Source organism: Mustela lutreola, chromosome 2 (genome assembly GCF_030435805.1).
Source record: "Mustela lutreola isolate mMusLut2 chromosome 2, mMusLut2.pri, whole genome shotgun sequence".
In the NCBI taxonomy this organism is placed as follows: domain Eukaryota; kingdom Metazoa; phylum Chordata; class Mammalia; order Carnivora; family Mustelidae; genus Mustela; species Mustela lutreola.
The window spans coordinates 113,026,972-113,053,861 of record NC_081291.1 but is presented as its reverse complement, the minus strand read 5'-3'; positions in this window follow the sequence as shown (position 1 = coordinate 113,053,861).

Here is a 26,890-nt window from a genome sequence, read left to right as displayed (position 1 = left end):
CTTAGTCATAGAAACTGCTCTCAATTTCCTTCGGTACCAACAAGACTTTTCTGGGACTTTGGGAAAATTGACATAAACTGTGAAACAAAAATCTCAATATCAAATATTTGATTACTATCAGTGGAGTGCCAGACCTGGCTTCCTTTGGCCGTGAGAAACAATTGTTAAATGCTCAGCAATTTTACAAGCTAGTGGGTAAATACAGCTATTATTAAGATTTAATTATATACTTTAATAATGAAATTATATAAAAACAAAGATAACAAATACTCAAAACTCATCATTTCCTAATTTCCTGCATTCAGTATTATCTGTGTTCTTGCGGTTTACACATCTTTCAACATCCATATTTAGTGACATCATGCTTATTCCTTGAAATTGGCTAGTTTAGGAGTATTTACAAATACTACAAATCAGGGCTTGATTTATTGTTCAGTTGATGGTTGAGAACAGGGCAAAGAAAGTGTTAAACAGATTAAAGTAAAATGGCAGCATGTTTGTCATTGTTATATTGTGTTATATTGTGAATAGTACAAAAGCTTGAGGAAATATTGTTCTATTATTTGAAACTATTATCTGATTTAGCAAATAAATTGCTTTGGTTCACTGATATACCGAAGTTGTGAGAAATGTTTTTGTTGTTTCACTTTTGTCTTACACACTAACATACACAAAAATATCAACCAATATTCATATTGAAACTATATTGACTCATCAGTTGCTAACATGAGTAGGCATTACAAGATTTAGCAAAAACCAATGAAAATATTGTTATACATTCTACGATCATTTTTACTTTGTGTTATATAAATATTATATCACTAAAATGTATAAAAACAAGTATGTAGATTTGCATTCATTTCTTTCCCTCGAGAGCCAAACAGACCTCTTTCACAGTTCATAAACCCAGACCTGATTCGAAGGTTTTCCTCAGGGGTATCTTGGCGTTGGCTGCTTCCAGTCATTTTCTGGGGATGCCAGTTCACTTCTCTCCCATGGGAGTTGTCTATCCATGAAATATGAACCATGGACAAGGGGATTTTAATTACATTTCCATAATTAATAAGTCCCCTGGAGTAATTTTCTCAAAGCAAAGCCATACTTAACTCTCAAAATGACATTTCCTCCGCATGAAGTTTTCAGCTTCAGCAGGTCTTCCATTAGGGAAGTTAAACACCAAAGGCAGAAACTGCATGCATAAGATACATTTGCTGCATGAACTATCTGTGCTTTTGTGGTATAAGAAATATCATTCACAAAAAATAAAAAACTAAAGATAACTTAGGAAAATAAATTTCAGGGAACACCTGGGTGGCTCAGTCGGCTAAGCATCTGTCTTCTGCACAGGTTTTGATCCCAGGGCCCTGGGAATGCCCTGCATTGGGCTCCTTGCTCTGTGGGGAGTCTGCTTCTCCTTCTGTCTGCCACTCCCCCTCCTTGTGATCTCTCTCTGACAAATAAATAAAATCTTTTTAAAAAAGAAAATAAATACAATGAATACTTCAAAGAGTTATTAGCTTTAATCTATAAATAATCTTTATACATACCATGGTACTTCACTGGGGAAAAATAAAAACAGGTAAAAGTCATGAACAGAAACTTCACTAAGTAATCCAAGTGGCCGATGAAATACAATAATGATCTCATCAATAATAGTAAGAATTAAATTTAAAATAAAGTATCATTTTCACTTTTAAATTTGAAGATTTTAGATATCGGTCTATTCAGGTTGTTGATTTCTTCCTGGTTCAATTTTGGTAGTTTATTTAAGCGATAATCTTGGAGAAGGTGATATAGGGAAATAAAGCGACTCTTAAGTACTCTTTTTTTTTTTTCCTTTTTAAGATTTCATTTATTTATTTGTGCGAGAGAGAGAATGAGAGAGAGCAAGCAAGTGAGGAGGAGGGGCAGAGAGAGACAGAGAAGCAAGCTCCTGGCTGCGCACAGAGCCGGATTGGATATGGGACTTGATCCCAGGATTCAGGGGTCACGACCTGAGCCAAAAGCAGACATTTAACCAACTGAGCCACCCAGGTGCCCTCATGTACTCCTGATCAGAGTAAATTGGCACACTTTCTGAAGGGCTCCTTGGCCATATTCTTCATGTCTCTCTCTCTCTCTTTTTTTTTTTTTTTAAGATTTTATTTATTTATTTGATAGAGAGACCACAAGTAGGCAGAGAGGCAGACAGAGAGAGAGGAGGAAGCAGGCTCCCTGCCAAGCAGAGAGCCCGAATGCAGAACTCGATCCCAGGACCTGAGATCATGACCTGAGCCGAAGGCAGAGGCTTTAACCCACTGAGCCACCCAGGTGCCCCGTTCTTCAAATCTTTTGACCCCACAGTTGCACTTCTAGTGATTCATATTAAGAGAGTAGTTAAGGACATTTGCAAAGATGTAGCTAAGAGAATGTTTTACATGACTTTGTTTATAATAATAATACATATATATAATATTTAATAATTAAATATAAAATTTGTTTATAATGACAAATTACATGTCTAACAAGAATGAATTTGTTAAACTCTTCACATATATATACATATACATAATATTAAGCAACCACAAAAATTATATAATGAAATACTAATAATTGCCATGGAATGACCTTAATGATATACAACTTTGGTGTGAAACAACATCTTTAAACTATATGCAGTTTTGTCTCTCTTTTGGTGGAAAGACATACGCACACACACACACAATCATTAAGATTGAAGGACATACTCAAAAATATTAACTGACCTTTTATTTCATGTGTTACTTTCTTCCTTTTTTTTTTTTTTTTGCTTATTTGTATTTAATTGTCCTGTATTGAGAATGCATTACTTGTATAATAGAATTGCTTCTCCACACTATTTCAGCACTTTATAAATTTCATAATCAGGTGATTCAATGACTTCTTAATTCTCAGATTCCTTGGGATTACAGCTGTTTTGCTTAGGGATGCATTTGCAAGCAGCTTGGTAGGGTGAGCATGACTTGAGAGGGCACTCCTGGAAGGAGGAGAGTTCCTTGTGTTTGCACTTTTCCTGGTTATGCAAATGCTATGCTGACTCTAGCAGCCCGCAGGTGGCTGCTCTCTTTGTGCCTCAGTGTGGAAATGCAGAGAGAGTGACTCATTTTACTGGTGATATGACTCTGGGTTTGGTTACCCACAGGCATTTCTTCTCTGACTGGGTCCCCTGGAGGAGGTTTTATTTTAACATGTTAGCAGAGGCTTTTCCAGCCCAAGTGAAAGGTTGTGAATGACAGAGAGGGAACACACCCTCTCATTTATCTCCATTTACAAGGATTGGGGCAGCCTGACCTCTTGGTTTGTACCCTTCTTTGGCATCTCTGGGCAAAAAGCCTCAGGCTTCTGACTTCAGCGTTGGAATTTTGACTACAGGACAGTGTCTCATAGTTGAACCATTTCTATAGTTCTACACTTTAAAATTATCCTAGAGAGTTCTCTATAGGTCTACCATAAAAGATTCAACAGAAAGGTTACTTTTGGAGATAAGGGGCTGTGGCATTTACTCTCTAAGAAACTTAAAAGCCTTCTTCTCCACTTAGAAGGGAAGTGATATTTAATAGGATCTGTGTCCTACACAAGAAACAGTCTCCCCATCATTTCTTCTGTTCAGTCTATTGACAAAGCCATCAATAAAAGCCATCAATTTATAATTCAACTTGACAACCTATACTGAATTTCAAAAACAGATCAGAAGCTGTGCTAGATACTAAGAATAGAAAAATGAATTAGACAAACCTTAGAGGCCAAGTCTGATAACATAGAATCCACAAGCAACTTTGTGTAAATGAATATGGGATGTCCCAAAAGTCCGGAGACATAGGTATATATGTATAATACGTTATGCATAACACCAAGGACTTTTTCAATATATAAAACCAGTAATGTAATACCATCTAGGTCTTCAGACTTAATAGCTATCTTGTTGAATATAGTACAATAAGCACTGGGATGACAGTATAGAGTTAGACCCTAGATGCCAGTGAATAAACAATTTCATCTGGTGGAAATAAGTCATAGAAAAAGACAGAAAGAAAGTTACATTAAATAGGGCTTTGGAGGATGAGTAGATATTCACAAGGTGAAGGAATTGAACAGTATTCCATGTAGAGGAAATGACACTGAAATTTGGATGGACCATTGTCTTGTTTGATGATAGAGCTCACGAGAACTTTCCAAGAAGTAGAAATGCAGAGTATTGTTTGTTTGTGAGGCTGGGGTCTAACTGGAGCGATTATGGGACAAATTTTCTTCCATTCCTGAGCCTTCTGCTAGTAGCCAGTGGTTTGACCATCATCAGGTTGAAATTGGTAGGAAACCTAAGCAACACATGTTTAGGGAGTCAGCAGGGCAGTTAACAGAGGCAGCAACTTCTATTTAGGAAACATTAAGTGTAAATCAGAGATGGTCCTATTTGAAAACTTGTAGTGGCTTCCAATGTTACTACGGGACAAATTTCAGAGCCGATATTCTCTATCAGACCTGGAAACTTGGTCTAGTCAAAGTCCATGTGAACTATTGAGGGTGACAAGGATCAAAGCCCAAGGACAAGGTCTAGGGATAGAAACTTTGTGAGGAATCTGAGAGATGCACCTGGTGCTTTGTGGAAGCCTGTAAGAAATTCAGACTTTCTGTCTGCCCCAGACCTAATAAACCCAAGCTGCATTTTAACAAGATCCTCAGATGACATACATACTACTGATCACTGATCTGAAGACCACATTTTGAGTAGCCAGCGTCTGAACTGCTGGTTTTCTAACATGGATGCACATTGAAGTTAATTGATGAGTTTTAGGAAATAGTGATGTCTGATCTCTGGGACCTACCTACGGATATTCTGATTTAATTGATGTGGTCAACACACCAAGAGACAGAAAATAGGAGAGGTAATCAGGAAAAATTGCTACCTAGAAATAGGTTCTCAGGGTCAAAAACAAACAAATGTGGATAACATTGATGGATGGATGGATGGATGGATGGATGGACGGACGGACAGATGGATCAATGGATAGATAAGAAGAAGTCAGAGGACTGAGATAAAAATGTACAATACCTAGTTCAAGAGGACCTTGTATCTACTAAATTTTAGTAAGTTCTTGTCTAGATAGAGTCTTGGCTCACTATAGAGAAGCAATCTAAGTTGAAGTATTTCTCATCGGTATTAATTTAGACAGGACAATCTTTATTGTTCAATACTGACCCACTCATTGGCAAACATTTATAATCCCTGGCTCTGAACACTAAGTGTTGGTAATATGCCCTAGTCATTGTGACAACCAAAATATCTTCTCTCACATTTCCAAATGGTTTCTCCAACCTGCAAATTACCAGTTCAAACTCCCAATTTCCCTGCCAGGATCATGTAAGAGATTGATAAAATGTACAGAGCATTGTCTGTGTTTAACACTTGAGTATGTCAGACTGAGTTTGCACACATCAAATCACACCTCTTGAAGCTGTGAATACATGCAAGTGAGGAAATGTGGAGTAGAGTGCAAAGAACACCGACCCTGTAATCAGAGGTTGGGGATTGAGACCACCCTCTAGCTAGGTACCATCACATTACCACTTCTTCTGCCTGGGAGTTTCCAACCTATAAAATAGGAATAAAAATACCTGGGTCAGTCATCTTGCAGGGCTGTTAAGAGATGATGAATACAGAGACCCTTTAGAGATGATAAAATTTTGTTTAAATGAAAGTTAGTATGATTCTAAAATACTACTCTTTTCTCAATGATATAGGAAATCTCTAAGGTGGGTGTCAAACTGTACACACAATGTTGTGTGTTTTAGAAGTTTTCCTACAGCCCTGTCTGTGCCAACCAGCAAGCCCTCCCATGGGTTGAAATATGTATATCAAGTTGCTCAAATAAAAATAAACTGCAGCTGCAATTTTAAAGTTGTTTTTGACTCTAGCCCCTGCATCCTAAAGTCTCTTAGAATTTCCCCCATACACATTCAAGAGCAGGTGGTCAAGGGGAAATTCCCATAAGTCCCCTCCACAGCTTTTTTAAGCTTGCCTTGATACTTATGTTCTGCTCTATCAATTTCTTTTTCTCTTCCTGTGTTTTTTCTTCCTATTATATATATTCCTATTATATATATATATTCCTATTATATATATTATATTCCTATTATATATATAATATACTATATATATATAATATTCCTATTATATATATATATATATATATATATATATATATATATATATATATATAGCAAAGGGTAACGTGTGCCTTTGGGCCAGATATCCTTCATTTCCCTTTCCATATCTGCTCTCCACCTATAATTTGCTCCAGGATCCTGAGTGCATGAATTACATCAACATGGTTCTACCTTTTCATTGGGTTCAGCAAGTAGATAGTCCCTGGAGCAGAGGTGGAAGGAGAGTGAAGTGAGGCCCTTTATTTCTCCAGTTCCTACCACTTGTAAAATCTGCCTGGGCTGGGTGTGGTGCTTCCTAGAAGGTCACCCGCTCTTTTTAAGCAACTGCTATGCAGGCCTTTTGTTTTCCAGGTGAATTTCTCCCACACCTTGGGTCTTGGGATGGAACACTACTCCTGCTACAACTCTGTTTGGGTATTATACTTGTGTCTCCCCAAACTCCACTTACCCCTTTATATTTATTTTTGTTGAGGATAAATTGACTTTATCTTATTTTGAGTTGGACATCTGTGTCCTCTTTGGTGCTTTACTGATACAGATGCTCAAAAAGAGCACTGGACTTTAAGGATCAGGACCAAAATTAGCCATGTCTCTGCCAATAATTTCTCAAGACACTTTCCCTATTAAGGTTTTGGTCTTCTCCACATATAATAAAATCAAAATTTGGGACTGTGTGATCTCAGAAGGAACATTTCCTAGGCACTGACCATAGAGTTTCCAATAGGATAAAGTAAGAGGTAGGAAATTCTGTTTTGCTTATCATTAATGGGAATTTGCATACCTGTGTTGTTCTCTTTAGTGTCATTTTATCAACTAGAACTTGTGGCATGTGTGCAGGTGGAAAGGGAGCTTTCTGATGTTTGAATGACTTTGACACTTATTAATGCATGTGATTCCTGGTAGGCGGTGGTTTTGATTGTTGTTTGTGTATTTGGAAATGGTATGCACATTAAATTTAGAAATGTCTGCTTGTTGGCCTACGTTGTCCAAATTTGAATGGTTTCAAAAAAAGCTTTCTGGTTTTTTAGACAACATTCATCATCGTCCATCAATCAATCAACTAACTATCTTGGAATACTTACTGTCACTCGTGCTGATGCCAGCTTCTTAGTTACCATTGTTTTGACTCTTGGGAAGCAAAGAAAAGCACACTGAGAAAAAGAAATGACAAGGGGCGCTTGCCATGGCAGTCTTTCATTTGGAGCCACCAGTGACGCTGTTGGCTTCCTTCAAAACAGTGGTGTTAGTTTGTTGTGTTATAATTCTTAGTAAACCCTCCTTGAAGAAACTGAACTCAGAAAACCTGTAGTTTCCTATTTGTTGGTTCTGAAGGGTCTACTGAGCTGACAGAGTGATCTGTCAAGACTCATTCAAAAATAAAACCCACTTTCATTTCAATCATTCCTAATGAATCCAAACCTAGGGTTTTGTTGTTCATTTCTTTCTGTTCAACAAAGTCTATTGCATTATATATATATATAATATATATATATATAATATATAAATTATTTTTAATTAAAAATTTAGAACATAAGAGTTCTAAAGATTAGTGATATTTGTACAATACGTGGCATCTTGCAAATAGTTTTATTCATCATTCTCTTATTTCACACATCAGTTTATGAACTTTGGTTGAGTTGAGATTTCATAAACAGTGACATCAAGTCAGAAAGCGGAGTTTTCTGATGACACAAAACAAAAGCTGTTTGGCACTGGGTCGCGGACTGTGTTTCTTTCCTCTGGGGAGTGTTGCATGCTTAGAGTATAAGCTTTAGCTATTCTTCCCAGCACTGCAGGGCACGAGAAATATACATTGCTGCCTGAGTCAGACAGAAAACAGAAATGAGCAATCACCGGAAATGGCAAATGTAAGGAAAACTCCTCAGTTCTCTGGCAAGAAGTATAGGCCAAGCCAAGAAGATAACTTTCAGTCTAATTCAGATTCAGTTAATCTCTACATATCATTTACTATCCCACCTCCTTTCAATAGCCAAGTCTGTGAATCCTCACTGCACAATGCCACTAGTTCTTTCTTCCCACATATGCAGCATCTTCCACTACCTAGACCTTCATCATCTTTCTACTTGACTTTGTAGTAACCTCTATCTTAAATGGTACCTATGTCCATCCTTCCACTGTCCTTAGATGAGTCTTCCTGTAATCATAGTAGATGCTTCCCAAAAGTTTGCTTGAAGGAGAAGTTGACCTGTTTGTTTGGAGAAGCTGATTACAGAACATGATAAAGGCAGCAAAGAAATATTACAGAAGTACTACAAGTTATCCCAATAATAAATCTTTCTGAATAAGATCTAAGGACGCTCTTCAAAGAAACTTCACATTGTAATAGATTGTGTTAATGCAATACTGTTACTCTATACTCAGTATTAAGTTAAGATGCTGTCTGTGTCTTCTAGGACTGCCATAACAACATGCAGCAGTCTGAGTGGTTTAAACAACAGGAATTTTTTTTCTTAAAGTTCTAGAAGCTGAAACTTGAAGATCGGGGTGCCATGATTTTTGGGTTCTGGTAAGTGTTCTCTTCCTGGCTTATAGACCATTTCCTTCTCACTGTGTAAATCCCAGTCTAAGCCTGAAGGCCCAAATAGCAGGAGCCCTAATCTTGGAGGACAGGAGTAAAAGAATATCCTGGCTCAGGCAAAGGGAGAAAAATCCCCCCTTCCTCTGCCTTTTTGGTTTTATTCAGGCCCCCAGTGGACTGGTGATGCCCATGAGCATTAGAAAGGGAGATCTTTCTCCATCTACTGATTCAAATGCTAATCTTCTGGAAACATCCTCACAGACACACACAGAAATGCCTTATCTGAGTATCCCCTAACCCAGTCAGACTGACACAGAAAATGACTAAACACTAAACAATGACTAAACCATAAATTGGGTAAGGAGGAGATATTTGTACATTTAAGGGCATTCAAAGGATCAGACCAACACAAATTCCATCAAAAGATGTATTTATAATTTCGAGTATTGACTTTGAGGAGTGAATTAGCAATGACTTGTGCACTATGGTCCATATGCTGGTTCTGGCACTGCACTTCTGTACTTAGCTTAATTTTTATAGCAGTCCTATGAGATAGATATTACTATCCAGTATTCAGATAGCATCACTCTTCCATTCAAAGCCTACTTATGAGTCCCATTTGAACTCTGAGAGAAGAAATCTTTACAATGTTAATAAAGCCTGATGTAATCTCACTCTCTTTTCCCAATTCCCAAGAGTGTTTGTGCTCTTGGGCCCTTCCACATACCCTCTTGCCTCATTGGGTTCCATCCAGCCACATATCTGGGCATTCCTGTTGTTCTTAAATGCTTCAGGCAGACTCCTGGCTTAAATCCCTTGTCCTTATCATTTTTTGCGCCTGGAGTACTCTTCACCCAGATATCTATATGGCTTATTCCAACATCCCTTTCCATCTTGGCCTAAATGTCACTTTCTCAATTAAGCCCAATTCAAGCAATGTAAAAATGCTTCCCTGTCCTGTACCACAGCAATTTTCCCCTTCTTTATTTTTCTATAGCACTGTTACCTGATAACATAGGATAAAATTTACTTAAGATTCTTGTTAACTGAAATGGTCCTTATCTGCTGGCTTACTGCACTATCACGGCCCTTCCTTATTCCATTAAATGGTAGGAGGCTAGAAACCTACAATCTGTATATCCCAGATTTCTTCACCACCTGGATATATTTTGGATATATTTTGCCATTGAGAGGATCAGTTAGGAAATTGGAGGACAAGAGAAGCCATTTTGTGCCTAGCCATACCTCAGCCACACAACTGTTGTGGCTCCAGGTTACCTGCTCAGCTAGTGTGATTCCAACAGAGGCAACAACATTGGCAAGAGCAGCACTGGTGGCATGGCCCTCTTGGAATTTATCTTAGGGGCAACAATGATAATGGACTTGATGCTTGAGCACCTACTGTGTCAGTAGCATAGAGGCCCTTGACTTCGTGCAAAACAGTATAGCAGAGGTTCCAGTGGGAGTGGTGGCAATGGTGGAGCTCCAGCAGCCTTAGTGACATAGCTAACATGGTACATTTGCTTTAGACAATAGCAGCTTCCTTTTGCTCTTGTAGTTCCTGGGATGTTGTTCCTCATCTCTGGATAAATCCCTTCTTTCTCTTTTAATCATTAAATTATTTCAACTTTTTTTTTTTTTTTTTTTTTTTTTTTTTTACAAACAAATCCTCTAATACATTTTCTCTGTTGGAAATACTTTTGGTGGTTCTTATTTTCCTGAATGGGCCTTTGCTGACCCAGGACATTCAAGACTGCTGCCTGAATGTGCGTCCAGAAACACACACTTGTTGACATTGTTGTTTCTGCCACATCTGGCATTTCCAAAGACAAGGTAAAGGAACTTTTCTGCTCTCTGCTTAAACAGTCTTCTACCAATGCCTACCATTTAGTACTTAGCCAGATGCCAGCTGATAAAGCAGTAAGGGAAATCTTGGCTTCTAAGTAACTATGTTACTGAAAGGACAGGGATGGAGTAAAGACAATAACATGTACATTTATTCTTCCCCAACAAAAAAAGGGAATTCAATGATGGAAGTGATTTTTGCAGTATTTTCCCTATTGTTTTCTTAGCATTGGGTAATTAATTAATTAATATTCCCTTGGTAAATTTTTGTCTAATAAATTATCATCATTTTTATGTGAAGAAATTGATTCATCAAGGGCTTTAAAAATTCCTTGAGTAACAAGTCAGGAAGACAGAATTCAAATTTATATCCTGTTGACATAAAATTGTACCAGTTTTTATTCGTATGGGATAACTATTCTCCTAAAGTTCTATTGCTGATAAATCAGAGGAGTAGAACAGTAGACTTGAAAAGAGCCCTTGAATAAGAGATAAGAAACCTAGGTTCTAGATTCTCCTCTCTCTCCCTTGACCATGTGACCTCACTTCACCTTTCTGGGTCTTAATCATTGAGCCAACAAATTTTTACAGAGTGCCTCGCTTGTGTTACATTACATAGGTTTGGTAATATATGGCAAAGTCATTTTTTCCAATGATCCATTAAGCCCTGGTGATTCAAAATCTATCTCAGATTTCCCAGTGATTCCACGTCTCCTCTACCATGACCCCATCCAAGCTACCAGTATCTTCCCTTGGGTTACTGCAATAGCTTCCTTACTCATTACTCTACTGCTAATCTTACCTCTTCCTAATAGGCTTCCACAAAGTAGCCAAAGTTGGAGATAATTTTTAATGCAAATGTGATCATAGTACTCTCATGCAAAAACCACTTTTTTTCTCCTCCTGGCATACTACACTTGGTTACTAGAAAGAAGCCAATTCCTTTTTTTTTTTTTCCCCCTTCCCAAGACCTTCTCAAGTGTTATTATCCCTTCCACTTCGTATACTCTTACTCCCAGCATTTGCCCAGGATAGCCATCCTTGTAACTTGAATATCTGAATATGGTCCATCCCATTTACACAGCCCTCATCATTTATAGCAATTCTCTGTAGATTTATAGATATATTTTATAATGCTTTGTTTTAATGCCTTCCTTTCCTAATATAATGAAAGTCCCACAAGAGAAGGAAAAGTATGTTTTGTGCAGAACTAAATCTCCAATATGTAGTCCAGATACTAAATACACATCTCTTGAGTGAGTGAATGGTTAGGAAGTCATTGAAGGATTTTAAAAAAAGTGGTGTGATCTGATTGATGTTCAGTCTTTTTAGAGGAGTACTCTGAATTTTAGTTTCTTCAATGTAAAATGGGAATTAGATTATATATCACATCCCTACCATTTTCACATTCTTTGATTTTGTTCCAAGTCTGCAGCAGAATTCCTAAAATTCACTTATTATGCCTTGCCTGTGACATGGGTAAAAGATCAGTATTAAAGCTATTTTGTTACAAAGAACAAAAATTGATATGGACTTGCTTAGTAGTTCATGGCAAACAAGCTAAAATCTCTATCACTGAACACAGAATTATGGATGAAAAGTCAAGGGCTAGTAAATATAAATTTGTTGGTTTCCAAAATGGACATTTTTCCCCCTTTGGGATGCCTTTGAGTCAGAATGACTAGCAAGCTTAGAGAGATATCTCAAACTCTTTAAAAATGCCCTTGAGTGTGGGTCCACACATACTCGATTTACATGACTAGACCCCTTTGCATTTTTGTTTAATCTTATTAGCATGGGGACATAAAAATCCATGATTTGTAGGAGTCTGGAGATAAATTTAACTACCTACATTAGATGACATTTTTAGATGATATTAGATTTGCAAGAAAATTAGCTGCCATCCAGCCAAAGTCTATTCAGTTGTTGATTAAGCAAACTATTGTTTATCATACATCAAACATTGTGGAAGAGGTTATGGGCACAGGGCTATACTACATAAGGGGAAACTGAGGGAAAAATAACCTTTCTAGGGTGACATTGGTTGGTGAGAAGAGTTAAGAACACAAATTGTAACCCTCAACTTTTAATCCATTTCCATGATGGCAAGGATAGATAAGCTATGGCCCATTACCCAAATCTGACCAGTTCCCTCTTTTTGTAAATGGAATTTTGTTGGAACATGACATGCCTATTTGGTGAATATTGTCTGTACTACCTTCATGCTCCAATGGCAGAGTTATAACAGGGACCATATGGCCTGAGAAACTAAGAATATTCACTCTCTTACCCTCTATAGAAAGCTTGCTAATTCATTTACTATAGCACCACTGTACATGGACTGTTTCTAAAAATGATTTTCAGGGACTCCTGGGTAATTCAGTTGGTTAAGTGTCTGACTCTTGATTTTGGCTCAAGTCATGATCTCAGAGTTGTGCGATCAGGCCTGTGTTGGAGATTTCTTTTCTCTTTCTCTCTTCCTCTCAGCCCCTCCCCCGGCTCGCATACATGTTTTCTCTCTCTCAAATAAATAAATCAATCTTTAAAGAAAATAAAAATAAATAAAAGTTATTTTCAGGTGGTAAGCTTGGGAGTAGTGAGAAGTATTACCCTTTCTTTTCAGACTGAAATTTCCATAAGTCATTTTCTCTATTGTCTACCAACAGTGATTTAAAAAAAAAAAAAAGTGTTGGAGTTGAAGAGGGATTAAGGTTGGTTAAAACAAGCCTAGGGAATTTGGGAGATTCCTTTTACACATACAGGAACTATTCTTATCTGAAGAGTTACTTTCCTTCATAGTATGCTAATGTGATTTGGCATCTGGTTTTGATTTCAATTCCATTTGAATCATGTAATAATAAAGCAGTTTTATTTCTCATTTCTGACTATAGAAAGCATAGATGACCTAGGCCTCAGTTGTTGCATTCTGATGCTATCACCACATTTTCACAGAAACTATACCTCCCACAGCTGCTCCTGGTCTAGGACTGAACTCCATGTGGACACTGAGGCAGGCCCAGTCTGGGATGATGAGGGTTCCTTGCTGGGCAACTTTTACTCAAGGATTCCTGACAGCCTTGTCAAACATACCTTATAATTCACACTTCCACATTTCTTTTTCTGCCAACTTTATTGAAGTATAATTGAGAGAATTATAAGATATTTAAAGTGTACATTGTGATGATTTGATAGAGCATATACCTTATAACGGGATTTATCCCACTTAATCAACACATTCATCACTATATGTATTTGGTGAGGACATTCAGGTTCTACTCTCAGCAGATCTTAATTTATACAATAGTGTTAGCAACTATAGTCACTGTGATATACATTAGATCCCCAGACCCACCTAACCTTTCTTCCTTCTTTTCCTGTCCCTTTCATTTGGCATTGGTAAGAATTGTGCAGGATATCTCCTTTAAAGTAAGAAAAAGAAAATTACTGCATTTTACATGCTATATGACAAAGGAACCATAGCCCATTGCAGGTCCTTTTGGGTTCCAGAGAAAAAACATAAAAGGTTTGGAAATTCTACTCTGGTCCATAATAGTAGGTACCATGGAATTTGCCAGCCTTGAGTGGGGCCTGAAGCAGGAAAGGGTTCTGCAGCAGATTATCTAGTCTACAGTACAGTCAGCCCTGCCATCAGGACCAAATGACTCAGTAGACTCTCTGGTTTGAAGTGCTAGTGGTGGAAAAAGATACAGTGTGGAGCTTAGAGCAAATTCCAGTTAGAGAACTGCAGCACAGGCCCTTTGGATTCTGAAGTAAGACTCTCAGCAGCTGAGAATTATATACCCATTGAAATAGTAGCTCTTTGTATGTTTCTGGTTCCTGATAGAGAAAGTATGTTTGACCATGTTATCAATTTACCATGAACCTGGACTATGCATTATGAGCTGGGTTCTCAGGAGTAATCACTATGCATAGTCTGGCTCGATAGTCTATGTATTCAACCACTGTGACAATGATCTCTATGGTAATTGTTAATGTATACATTTTTGTCCCAAATGAGGCTTTTAGCTCATTGTCACTAGCACAGCATTTAGCACACGGTACCCCCAGCAGGGTCATTGGATTAATAAAGAGAAAGGGGAAAGAAGATTTGGGCAGTGACAGTAGACTTGTGGACTTCTTGGGGAAAAGAAATAGTTATGGTACCATGACATAAACTTTAGCTTCTGATTTCATTGGAGAAACAAACAGCATATTACCTAGTATTCTAACCCCCTTCTTTCCTATTTATTTATAATTTGGTGGCTAACAAATTATCCCCAAACTAAGTGACTCTAAACATTTCATTAAATCTCCTGTTTTGTGGACTGGGAATTCTGGGGACTTAGCCAAGCAATATTTCTGCTCCACATGGCATTAATTGAGGTCACTGGATAGTATTTTACTGGCAGGTGGCTGGTCTCAAGTTCCTTAGACAGCTTCATTCACATGTCCTGTACCTAGGCGGTGATGGCTGGCTGGCTAGAAATTATTGGGACAATTAAGAAACCCAACACATGTGGCCTTACCAGCATGCTGACTTCTGGATGACTGACCTTCATGGCAACTCCGGGCTCCCAGAGAAATGTTCCGGGAGGCCAAATTGCAAGACTTTTTATGACCTAGATTTGCAAGTCCCAGAATGTTGCCTCTGCCAAATTTATTGGCCCAGCCCAGGTTCAAGGGGAAAGATGGGGAAGAAGTTGGGGGATGATCTAGATCAGTGAAGTTAAAGTGAAGTTAAGTGAACCACTGAAAGTCCCTGAGCTTCAATCTTCTCTTCTGTAACTAAGGGACAATATAACATGCCCAAAGTTCAAAAATCCTTATGATGCTCCAAAATTATTATTAATGCATGAGAAAATCTTATAAATTATAAACTTTCTAAAAAAGTAACCTTCATTAACGTAGCTGTTGAGTCAAGAAAATACGGCATAATCAAAGTGGGATATGACCTAATTATGCAAAAAATCCCAATAAAGAAAAAACCCTAATATGGGTTATGGTGACTGGCTTAAACTAGACTAAACCAAAGTCATGTTGTTTCAAAAGAAAGAAAGATGTATCTGCTTGCAATAGCAGGGAATATTTTATTATTATTATTCTTCAGTGATTCCACTATAGCTAGTATGCAGGGACTTAAGAGGTGATACCATACTAAAATTCAGTGAAGTCAGAAAAATCTCTTTAGCCCAGCCATAATCGGAATTCTCTGGAATGAAGCTTCACTATGCAAAAATGACTTGGCTTCTGGAAATGCATCTGGACAGTTCAGCACTGTTATTAGATTTTCTCTGTGTCTTTAATGCTAATAATAGGACCTGCAAAAAAAAAAAAAAAAATCTGATGAAGAAAGCTAAGGTATGCAAGATTTCATCAGAGCAGGCTGCACCCATGGCCTCTGGAAATTTTCATCCTGTGGTTGGAGCCCTGGGTGCCTATCTAGAAATCAAGAGCCCCAGAGCCTCAGTCATCAACCCGGCCCCACATGGCAAAAGAGCATGTCTCCTGAATTAAATACACCTTGCTACAGTGAACTGACTCAGATGTGGTATTTTAATTGGCATTAAACAGAATTATTATTTAATTAAAGCAGAGGCTAATTAATTTTCTGAGTCATTGTTTGTGCAAAAGATGCTGTATTCCAGTCAAAACCAATTTAATTGAACAACATCAAATACTCAATTTGGTGCCTTCAGGAGGTCTATTTTGTTTCTTTTATTTTCTTACTTAAGTAGATACTTTTATCAGGAATAATTTAAGATAGGATATTTAGATTCATTAAATGCTATACAGGAAAGGGAATTTACAGAACTTCTCCAGCTTAGAAGCTTTATAAACAATAAAACTGAAACCCATAGAGTAAAAAGAAGTTATCCCAGATTGCACACCTAGTTAGGGCCAGGACAGTCCTGAGATGAATGGCTCTTGACTCTCATTCCAGTGCTCCTTCTACTAAGAAACATGAGCTTTCTGGAAGGGGACCTATGGCATGTCAGCACTAGAGGCAACCTTACAGATTATCCCCCGTTACATCATTGGGGAAACTGAGGATCAGTGAAGGAAAAAAACTTGCTGGGATGATCTCCTTCCCTCTTTGAGTGTCCTGTTGGCCCTTAGGCCAACCTCCATCTCACTACATAATCTGAACCTACTTATGAATTTGTCTTTTTGCATGCAGTCTTCTGTAATTGGTTTTGGAAGCTCTTAAGGAGAAGGTCTCGGCTGTCTTCTACTAGTATCATATCCGCCAAAGCACTTAGTAAGTGCCCAGCACTCAATATACACTGAATATAAAAGCTCAGTTCGATGACTCCCCCCAAATTGGAATACAATAGACTAACAAGGACTAGAGACCTAGAACATGATATGTACTTATTCAGGTGCAATAGTCAAAGACTTTCTTTAGTAAGAAGAATCAGAATTTGAATCCAGACTCTTGCACTTACTGACTTTCTGACATTCTGAATCTGTTTGCTCATCTGAAACCGGTTTTGTAAATATCTCCTTCACTTGTAGCTATAATGATGAAATGAAGCAAACCTATGAGCCACTTGCATAATGCCTTGCAAATAGAATGTAACCAAACAATAAATCCTAGTTTTCATATTGCCGCAGTGTGTCCACAGCCTCATTTATTATTATGGGACAGGACCCCAGCACTCCTGGAAAGGACTGCATGCTTTGCAACTTTGCTGAATACGCTGGAGGGGTAGAAAGAACCATGCTCCATGCTTCTCTTCCATCTCCCTCTTTGTCTGAAATGTCCTCATCAGGATGCAGTTCTCTGAGCTTTTTTGGGGGAGGGAGTGGCTCCTGCAAAACTCAAGCGGTTGTCTCAATCCTAATTCAGATCGCCATTTTTCCCAACCAAACCAAGCCAGGGAAGAAGCTAATGGCAATCTGCAGCCCAAAGCCTGTGGGCAGGCAGATTTCTCTCTCGCACAGAAGAAGACAGGCCAGTGTGCTCCCGGGAAGGCCCGGGTGGAGCCCGCAGTCTGTCCTTCCGTCATGAACTCAGCGGGAGTGAAGAAACCCAGCCGCGCCTGAAACGGCTGCCTTCATGAGGTACACCCTCAGCCGTGAGTTATCGGTTCTGCATAATCCGCAGCCATGCCCGGGGGAAGGAAGGGTGGTTGCCAAGTTCGCCCTCCAGGAGCACGTGCTTGCTCTTCTGGTCTCCATGTCAGGGCCAAGTGTGGGCGGCTGGGTGCGTGGGGAAGGAAGGTAGGTGAAATCTGTCAGCAGCTGTTGCAAAGAGTTTTATGGGTTTTCCTATACCCAGACCTCCCAAATTTGGGGTTGCTGAATTGCCTGGGCACACCTCAATGATCAGTCTGGATCCGTGGGTCTCCGCCAAGGGTTTAGGGGACATCACAACTGCTGTGCCAGGGGAAACAGCCCTTAATGAACTGTAGCGACAGCTCCATGAGGAAATAGGACTCTTCCTCAAAAAGCCGGAGGGTGATTGCAAAAGCCAGGGTGTTGGGGGGCGGAGAAGGAGCTGTGGATCAATCTGGAAACATGCAAGGGCAAAACTAGAACAAAGAAAAGAACTCCCCTGGAGAAGAGTTTAACTCCTCAGATACCGACTTTGAGAGCAAGGGAGGAACACAGCTCTTCCCACGGGAGAGGGCTATAAATCTTGATGTCCCAGGGCAGAGCTACCAGGAAGGATTTCTACACATGAGGCAAGACTGTGAGTCTGTTTCCTGGAAGGGCGAGGCGGCCCTGGCTGTTCTTTGTCCTCTCTGGTCTAGAGTGAGATCTCATCCTCTTCTCGAGCACCCACACTAAAAGGCAGCATTAAAACTTTCCCAAGGACAGAAACCAAGAAAGATCCACTTGTGCAGCAAAACAAAATAGAAAACTTGTGAGTTTGGGAATAAGGAAGAAGCAATTTTGCAAATCACTTCCTCTCCAACTAGTCTAGCCAGTGGGGAGAGAAAATCCTTAGCTTCCATTTTCTTGGCTCTAAGTGCAAGAGGATAGGTCCAAGAAAAGGTGTTGTAAGGAGCAAAAGAGAGTAGACATATGAACATGCACTCTAAAACACATTGCTAATAAAAGAGATCACTCTCTCCTCCTTGGTCAATATCTTCTTTACTTTTTCCAGTGTTTCTAAATATTGAATGATGACTGAGTCAAAGGAATGAGGATGAAGAGAGATGTAAATCATGAAAAACAAAAACAAAAACATCTTCCCCCAAGGAATGCTTAAATCTCCTTTCCTCTGGGGCAAAAGAAATGTTGAGTAGAATTAATAACATCAGGTTTTCCCTTCCCAGATGCTCTGCCTACATTATCTCATTTGATCCTCACAAAAACCCGTTTTGAATGGGTGCGTCCATTCCTATTTTACAGAGGAAGAAACTGAACCTCAGAGAAGTTCAGTGACATACCCAAGTTAGCACAGTCAGCAAGCGGAGAACCCTGAATCCTAACCCCAAGCACTTTGCACTGTGCTCTGTTCAGCAGTCTGGTTCCTTTGGGATGACAAAGCAAGGATATATCACACAGTGTTTCAAGAAGTTGCAAAGGAGCAGGGACAAAGGGACTGGTTTGAGTAGTCTTTCTTCTGGAAGTTTGACGTGGATTTTGAAGACTGTGTGGGATTTGGGGCTAGTGGGAAAAAAGTGGGACTACATTCCAGAGCTGACAAGAAGAACAAACAGGGTCTCAGAAACAGTAAGAGGCAGGGTACATGCAGGGGATTCTGTTTGAATGTGTGCAAACTATATTAATTCCTGAAGGAACTTCCCTGAGTGGCTTTCAAAATTCTCAATCCTTTCCCCGGTTCTGTGAGGTAGGAGATGCTGTGTCACACTGAGAACCGCAGACTATAGGTGCTCAGAGACCACTGGGGAGATGGCTTTTGATCAGTCCATGCTGCTTGGATAATCTAAAAACTCGTAGAGCCCCAGGGGGCACTTCTTGAGAAGCCTGGGGGAGAAGAGACACCCCATCACTACTGCAACTCAAATGCATTGTAAAAATGTTAAACTTACTTTAATTATATATACTTCTGGGTAAACTTTTATGTTTGAAAACCACAGATCTAAGTATAAACCCATGCCTTTCGCAGAAAGAAAAACAAGCCCAGAGAAGGAAAGCAATTTTTCTCAATTCACAAAACTATTTCATGGAAAACATAAACTAGAACTCTAGTCAGGGACCCATTCTCCTACTCAAGTGAGCCTTGTCTTAAGGCTACAGCTCATCCAAAATTTAAGGTACTATCCTGTTCTGAGATCAAGACTTAGATTTTAAGAATCTATGGAATTGGGGCTGCCTGGGTGGCTCAGTGGGTTCAAGCCTCTGCCCTCAGCTGGGATCCTGATCCCAGGGTCCTGGGATGGAGCCCCACATCAGGATCTCTGCTCAGCAGGGAGCCTGCTTCCCACCTCTCTTTCTGCCTGCCTCTCTGCTTACTTGTGATCTCTCTCTGTCAAATAAATAAACAAAATCTTTTAAAAATATACTTAAAAGAAAATCTACTGAATTGGCATGTTTACCAGATGCCTGAGTTGTCCTGATAGGATCTCCAACAGTAGACTCTCAGCTTCAAATGCTCTATCATCTGAGATATCCTATTATCCCCACCAGCAGATAGCTCCTACTGATTGGTAAGTGCTTCCTTATATTGAACCTTACTTTGGCTTCGTGGAACCTTCTCCTCTCTGTCCTAGTTCTAATTCCTCTTTTCCAGAAGAGCCATTCTGCATGCACTCTTTCTGATCCAACATGAACATCCTCAAAAACCTTCAATCCACTCTCTTAAGGCATATATTTGTTCTCTTACCAACCTAACCAAATTTCTCCTAAAACTTTCCAGATATTTACTTTCCTTGAAAGCTATCATAGCTACAAGTGTACTCTTGGTAGGATCTGACCATAGCACACTCTACTGCCTCTATTTGAAAACCTCCTACCATGGATGGAGCCAGCATTTGTACTATCTTTCAAATAATCACATCATCCTGGTAGAGGAGAACAAAAAGCCCTAAATCTTTCACCTATGCCTCTGCTAATCACATTCCTCTCCCTTTTGGCTTTTGCATCTCTATGTTATGATCCAAAGGCAGAGAGCAGCTCATTTGCCCCTTTTATGTTCTGAAGCATTAGATGGGGCTTGTTTTCCTACCTTCTTGGTGGGAAGCAGGTAGGGATGCTTCTTGGTGCCCTATGTGTGTCGTTCTCTATGCCGCCCTCTGTTTATCGCTGACTTTATGCTTAGACACTTTGTGACTTTACTAGTTTATCTCTTCTCTTTTGAGTCACCAGTAAGCTTGCAGGAGAACTTTCATTTTAGACTTTTAGACAATTAGCAACAAAGGGAGTTAGTGGAGATTGGAGTAGAAAGGGGAAATGTGAAATCAAGATATCCCTTGCCATTCAAATAAAGCACCTGCCAACTGTGGCTTGCTTCTTGATGTTTTGCCTGAATCAAACTGACTTACCAACCCATTTAAGATATGATGACTTGGGGGGCCTGGGTGACTTAGTTGGTTGAGCATCTGCCTTTGGTTCAGGGACCTGGGATTGGGGCCCACACTGGGCTCCCTGCTCAGCGGAGAGCCTGCTTTTCCCTCTCCCTCTGCCTGCTGCTCCCCCTGCTTGCGCTCTCTCTTTCTCTCTCTCTCTCTGTCTCAAATAAATAAATAAATCTTTAAAAATTAAAAAAAAAAAAAGGATATGAGGACTTCAGTTTCTCTTCTTTCTTGCTAATTTTTATTCCACCTGTAATGGTGATGATGATGATGATGATGATGATGATGATGTGGTGACCCCTTTCACACCCTTATAATTATCATTTCCTCTCTTGCCATTTCAGACACTCAATTACCTTTTTTGGGAGAAAATTTCAAGGAACATGATTTTAGGGAATTGGCTTGTTATCTTAAAGTATTTTAAGGGCTTACGAGGGAAAGAATTAAAATATGGCCTGAAGAGGTAATTAAGGATATTATTGGGTGGAAATGGCCATGAAGCATATTTATCTCTAACACATAGAAAAGAACTGTATTAGAGTCGATGCTATTTCTGAATGGAGTTGGTTGCCTTGTGAAGAGGTGAGCTCCACACAAAAGAGAAGGCCCAGGCAAAAGCTGGGTTTTACTTCGAAAAGGGTGTGGAAGATTCTGCATCAGAAAAAAAACATTTATATTTCTCATCAAGTCCTTGTCAATCTGAGATTCCAGAACTCTGTAAGGGCAAAATAGCTGGAAAGGAGAAGAAAGAATACTGTTATGTGTTGTAGCATCAGTGAAAACATACTTCCTAGCTTTGAAGCTCCTTCCTTCACAGAGCAAAATTCTAAGCTCAAGGAGAGTCCCATACATTCTCTCAGAAGGGCTGTTAACAAACCACCGTGTTTTGGTACCAACAGGACTGTTCGAGTAATAGCAAATAACGCGCTAAGACTTCCTTTTTTGGCAATTCTTGGGTGGCTCAGTAAGTTAAGTGTCTGCCTTTGGCACAGGTCATGATCTCAGGGTCCTAGGATCGAGTGCCTCATCAGGCTCCCTGCTAAGCATGGAGTCTGCTTCCCCTTCTTCCTCTATCTGCCACTTTGCCTCTTGTGTTCTCTGCTTGCTTTCATGTTCCTCTCTCAAATAAATAAATAAAACATTAAAAAAAAAATTTCTCTTTCCACCTTCTCAAATACCTGGGGCTGGTGGGAGGGCAAGAGAACCAGAGTGGGAGAAACTGAGGCTTGACAGTTCACAGTACTTCATGTTGTCTTGTTTGTTTTCCAATACTTTAGTGCTATAGAATGTTTCTCTCACATGTTATGTGCAATAAGTGGACAAGAGAAGCTTATCACAAAAACTCAGGGACAAAGACTGATGTGGGCTACATTTTGATACATGTTTCCATGATTGCAGAGGCAAGGAAAAAAGAACATCGTGACTCATGTCGTGACTCTTGAAATTTCTATCCAGATTTTGGGAAGATACCAGTGGTGTCATGCTACTTAGTTTTGTAATTCTCTAATTTTTTTCCTGAAAGGATTACTAAGCATCCAAGAGAGAATATCTTTTATATTTCAAGAGAAATATTATCAACAGAATCTGTTTTCTTTTGTGACTCAGAACCGTAAGACAGCATCCGCCAGAATTTACATTTTCAATACTCACAACCCTTGGAGAGAAGCAATTAATTTTCTCTGTACGTTTTCAGTTATGGATTTTGAATACAAGAAAGTGGTATCTAGAAGTATTCTTAGAGATCATCAGTCTTATTTTACACCCGTGGGAATCGAGGCTCAGCAACAAAGACTGGCAGAGGAAGAACATGGGAGTTAGCACTGGAACCTTTGTGATGTAGAACACGCAATCCTCTTTCCAGTGCTGTTTGTAAAACATTCATTGTCCATGCTCACCACTACTGGCAGGCCTGGCTCTAGAATGCTTGCTATCTTGTGCACAAAGGTGAGCTGGAACTGAGATCAGTCAAGCAAGCCACAGGTTCCAATAGCTACCCACAGGACAGCCTTTTCTTCTTTTGATAGGGTCTAGATAAGCAGCTAAAGAACAGAAGTAGATATGAACATTAAATGTGGAACAGAGATCAGAAAGAAAAAGTCGAGGACGAAGGACAAGCTACACACTACCACAGGACTACGGGGATCAGTTCTGCTCGCTGTGTGTGCCAAAGTAGCTCTGCACAACAATATTTTGCCATGTGCATACATGCAGATTAATTGGAACATTGTCACTAAGCTGAATGACACATGGTAGCACACTTTGCATGTTTATGAGCTATTGTCAGGGCTGCCAACTTGATTATAAAGGAGCTTTGTTCCAAAGGCTTTGTTAATTGAGGTATCACTGTAATGTTACAGATGGCTTCTAAAAGATGAAATTGGAAAGCAGAGTACCGAGATGTCTGGTTCATCACCCACTAAGCTCTCCAAATTCCACAGCTGGGGTCATTTAACTCCCATCTGTGAGGTGAACACTGTCCCCAAGCATGGGGCCAAAATCCATTCACATTTTCTTCTATTTATTCATTCAGTCATACATCCACTCATTCAATAAGAACAAGTATACTTAAGATAGAAACTTAGCTGCCTCCACTAACAGGACAGTCTTAACACTGGCATGGGATAAGTTTGATCAGACCCCTTCTATATAATCTTTCTGTTAATAATACATTGATATCTTGATGCCAGTCTGCCTATATGTTTGTTTCTGAGTTTATTAAACTAATGTTGAGATAATATCTATATTTATCTATCTCTGTATCTATCTATCTATCTATCTGGTAAAATTTCCTCAATGCCTCAATACCTCAATACCTTTAGATATTATTATTAAAAATCAAATGCCTAATGAAGTAAATATGGATTTCCACTTATTATTTATATTTTATTAAAATTTCTATAGGTATAAGAAGGAAATATACAAAAACAAGATCTCAGGAGCTTATATTATTCTTTGGGTTTTGGTAAATGTTTGGCCATTGTCATCTGGTGTTGATGCAAACCAATATATATTTAGTCTGTTATTATTTGATGATATAATTTGGGCTTTTAATGTAGAAATTATTTTAGCATTTTAGATAATACATGTATAGAATGCCTCACATAAAATATTTTATTTAAAATACTCCAGACTATAAAAGGTTATATTTTTCTATGTAAGTAGCATGTGTAGCAAAGTAGCATCCCTTTTTGGTAATGAGACTTATGTGTTGGATTATGTTTCCTTTTTGCCTAGGCTACCCAGAAACTCAGATCCAAATAGGATGCTTAGTCATAGAACTGTATCAACCCTTATGGTTTATATGTTTGCTTACTTCATTTTTGCTCAAGACTGAATTTTTCATTTCTGTTTAGTAAACAGATTTCACAAAAGTCCTTTTTTTTTTTTCTAAGCCATCTCAAAATCTAATTAAAACTGAAAATAAATTAAAATATATATGGATGATGAAATAATCATTTGTTTACATATTTAAAGTTGCCTAGTAACTTTGGATTTCAGTCATGATAGAACAATTTGTACTGTACTGAAAAATACACCTATCAAAAATATGTGTATTTTATATTTATATATAAAACAAGTATTAGAAGGAATTTAAGAGCAAATCATGCAGGTGTAATTTCGGGGCTATGAATCCTGAAAGAAAAAGAGCATAACTATTGATGTGACATTTTCCCCCAAAAAACTTTCTAGTTTGTACTTCAGGACATCTGGGGATGGGTGGTGGAGAGCTCAAGGAGAAAGCAATAGTCTTACTAGACAGAGAAGTCACAGGTTGGAGTGTGTTACTATCAAATCACTAAGACTTAAGGTAAAAAAAAGTCACAGAGAAGTGGAAGCCCTACAAGCAAGCTCCAACATATCATCTAATATTTCCTTTGGCTGACCCCAAAACGGGCATGAAATGCAGGACTAGAAATTCAGAAGAAAAGCAAGTGTGGAGATTGAAGGCATGATCAGAGATTTAAATAGCCATGAAATATTGGGAACACAGAGATTAGAGCTCAAACCCCACCAAGATGGGGGAGCCTGGGTAAATACTCGGGCTTTCAGTTGAGACATCAGAGAGTACCAGAGCTGGGAGAAATAATTAGGCATTAAGAGTAAGAGCTATGCCTTTAAAGTATGGGCAAAACAGAAACAGACCTGACCTAACAAAGTTCAAAACCAGCCCTTGACATGATGATGATGATATGCAGAGACTATCTGCCTACCTGAAGAATCTTAATCCTATTTGGAAGAAGACAGCATTATTTAGAATTCCTCAAATTTTTCACCCAAAGTATCTGAAATTAAAATAAGAATTACAAAACATGGCAAAAACAATAGAAATTACTAAAACTTTAGAGGAAAAGGTATATAATTATATATTATTATATATAAGCCGTATGTAGCAGATGGGGTTATAAATAACTAGGATTAACATAGATGAAAACAGAGAAAAAAGATAAATAATTTCACCATAAATTTAAAATTTATAAAAAGTTAAATAGAAATTGTAGAAATATAAAATACTAAACTGAACTTACACATTGAATAGATGGGATTGGTAGTAGATTACAAGGAAAACAACAGAATGTAAGTGAGCTGAATGACAGTTCATTAAAAAATATCCAGATCTTAGCACCAAAGGGGGGAAAAACGATGAAAAATAAAGATTTTTTTTTATCTTTACGATAAAGATATTGTAAAGATAAAAGATAATGACAAAAATATCTTAAAGATATGTTTTATCTAAATAAATAAGACACAAATAAGACACACATTTTATTTATTTATTTATTTAAGACACAAGTTTTTTTTTTTTACTCTTTTATGTGGAATCTAAAAAAAAAATTTTTTTTAAATTTCTTTTCAGCGTAACAGTATTCATTGTTTTTGCACCACACCCAGTGCTCCATGCAATACGTGCCCTCCTTAATACCCACCACCTGTCTCCCCCAACCTCCCACCCCCCCCGCCCCTTCAAAACCCTCAGGTTGTTTTTCAGAGTCCATAGTCTCTCATGGTTCACCTTCCCTTCCAATTTCCCTCAACTCCCTTCTCCTCTCCATCTCCTCATGTCCTCCATGTTATTTGTTATGCTCCACAAATAAGTGAAACCATATGATAATTGACTCTCTCTGCTTGACTTATTTCACTCAACATAATCTCTTCCAGTCCTGTCCATGTTGCTACAAAAGTTGGGTATTCATCCTTTCTAATGGAGGCATAATACTCCATAGTGTATATTTACCACATCTTCCTTATCCATTCATCTGTTGAAGGGCACCTGGATATGAGCCTGGATAATAAACAGCCACAGCAATACCACTAGTAACCATGTCCAGGTAAATTTTGTGTGGTGAGAACCAGAGGGCTAGACATAAACTAGAGTTCCAGAGCCTGGGGTGGGTATTGGTCAAGCCTGACCTGTGGTCTGAGATGTATAAGGTCAAAAAACCCTGATAGACAATATTCAGGGGTAAAGCATCCATCTGTATAACCTGTATAGAGGCAGAGACCAGACACATAGAGCTTCCTGCATCTATGGCGAGGAACCTGGAAGTCCCAAGCTGAGTTAACTATTGGGAGACAACAAATAGATGCTAGATCCAGAAGAGATTTCCCTATATTTTGAGTCATAACTGCTAAGATTTTGTATGGAGTACCATCACCTAGACCATAGCAGAGCAGAAACTGAAGAGCTCCAAGTTTGAGTAATTCCAGAACATACCTCTGAGCCCCTCCAGCTCTCTAACCTTCTTTCAGCATTCTCATCTCCAAACTCAGAACTTGCTTCAACATTATATTCACCTCCCCACGTGACTTCTGATCAACATTTTGGCCAATTTCCTGC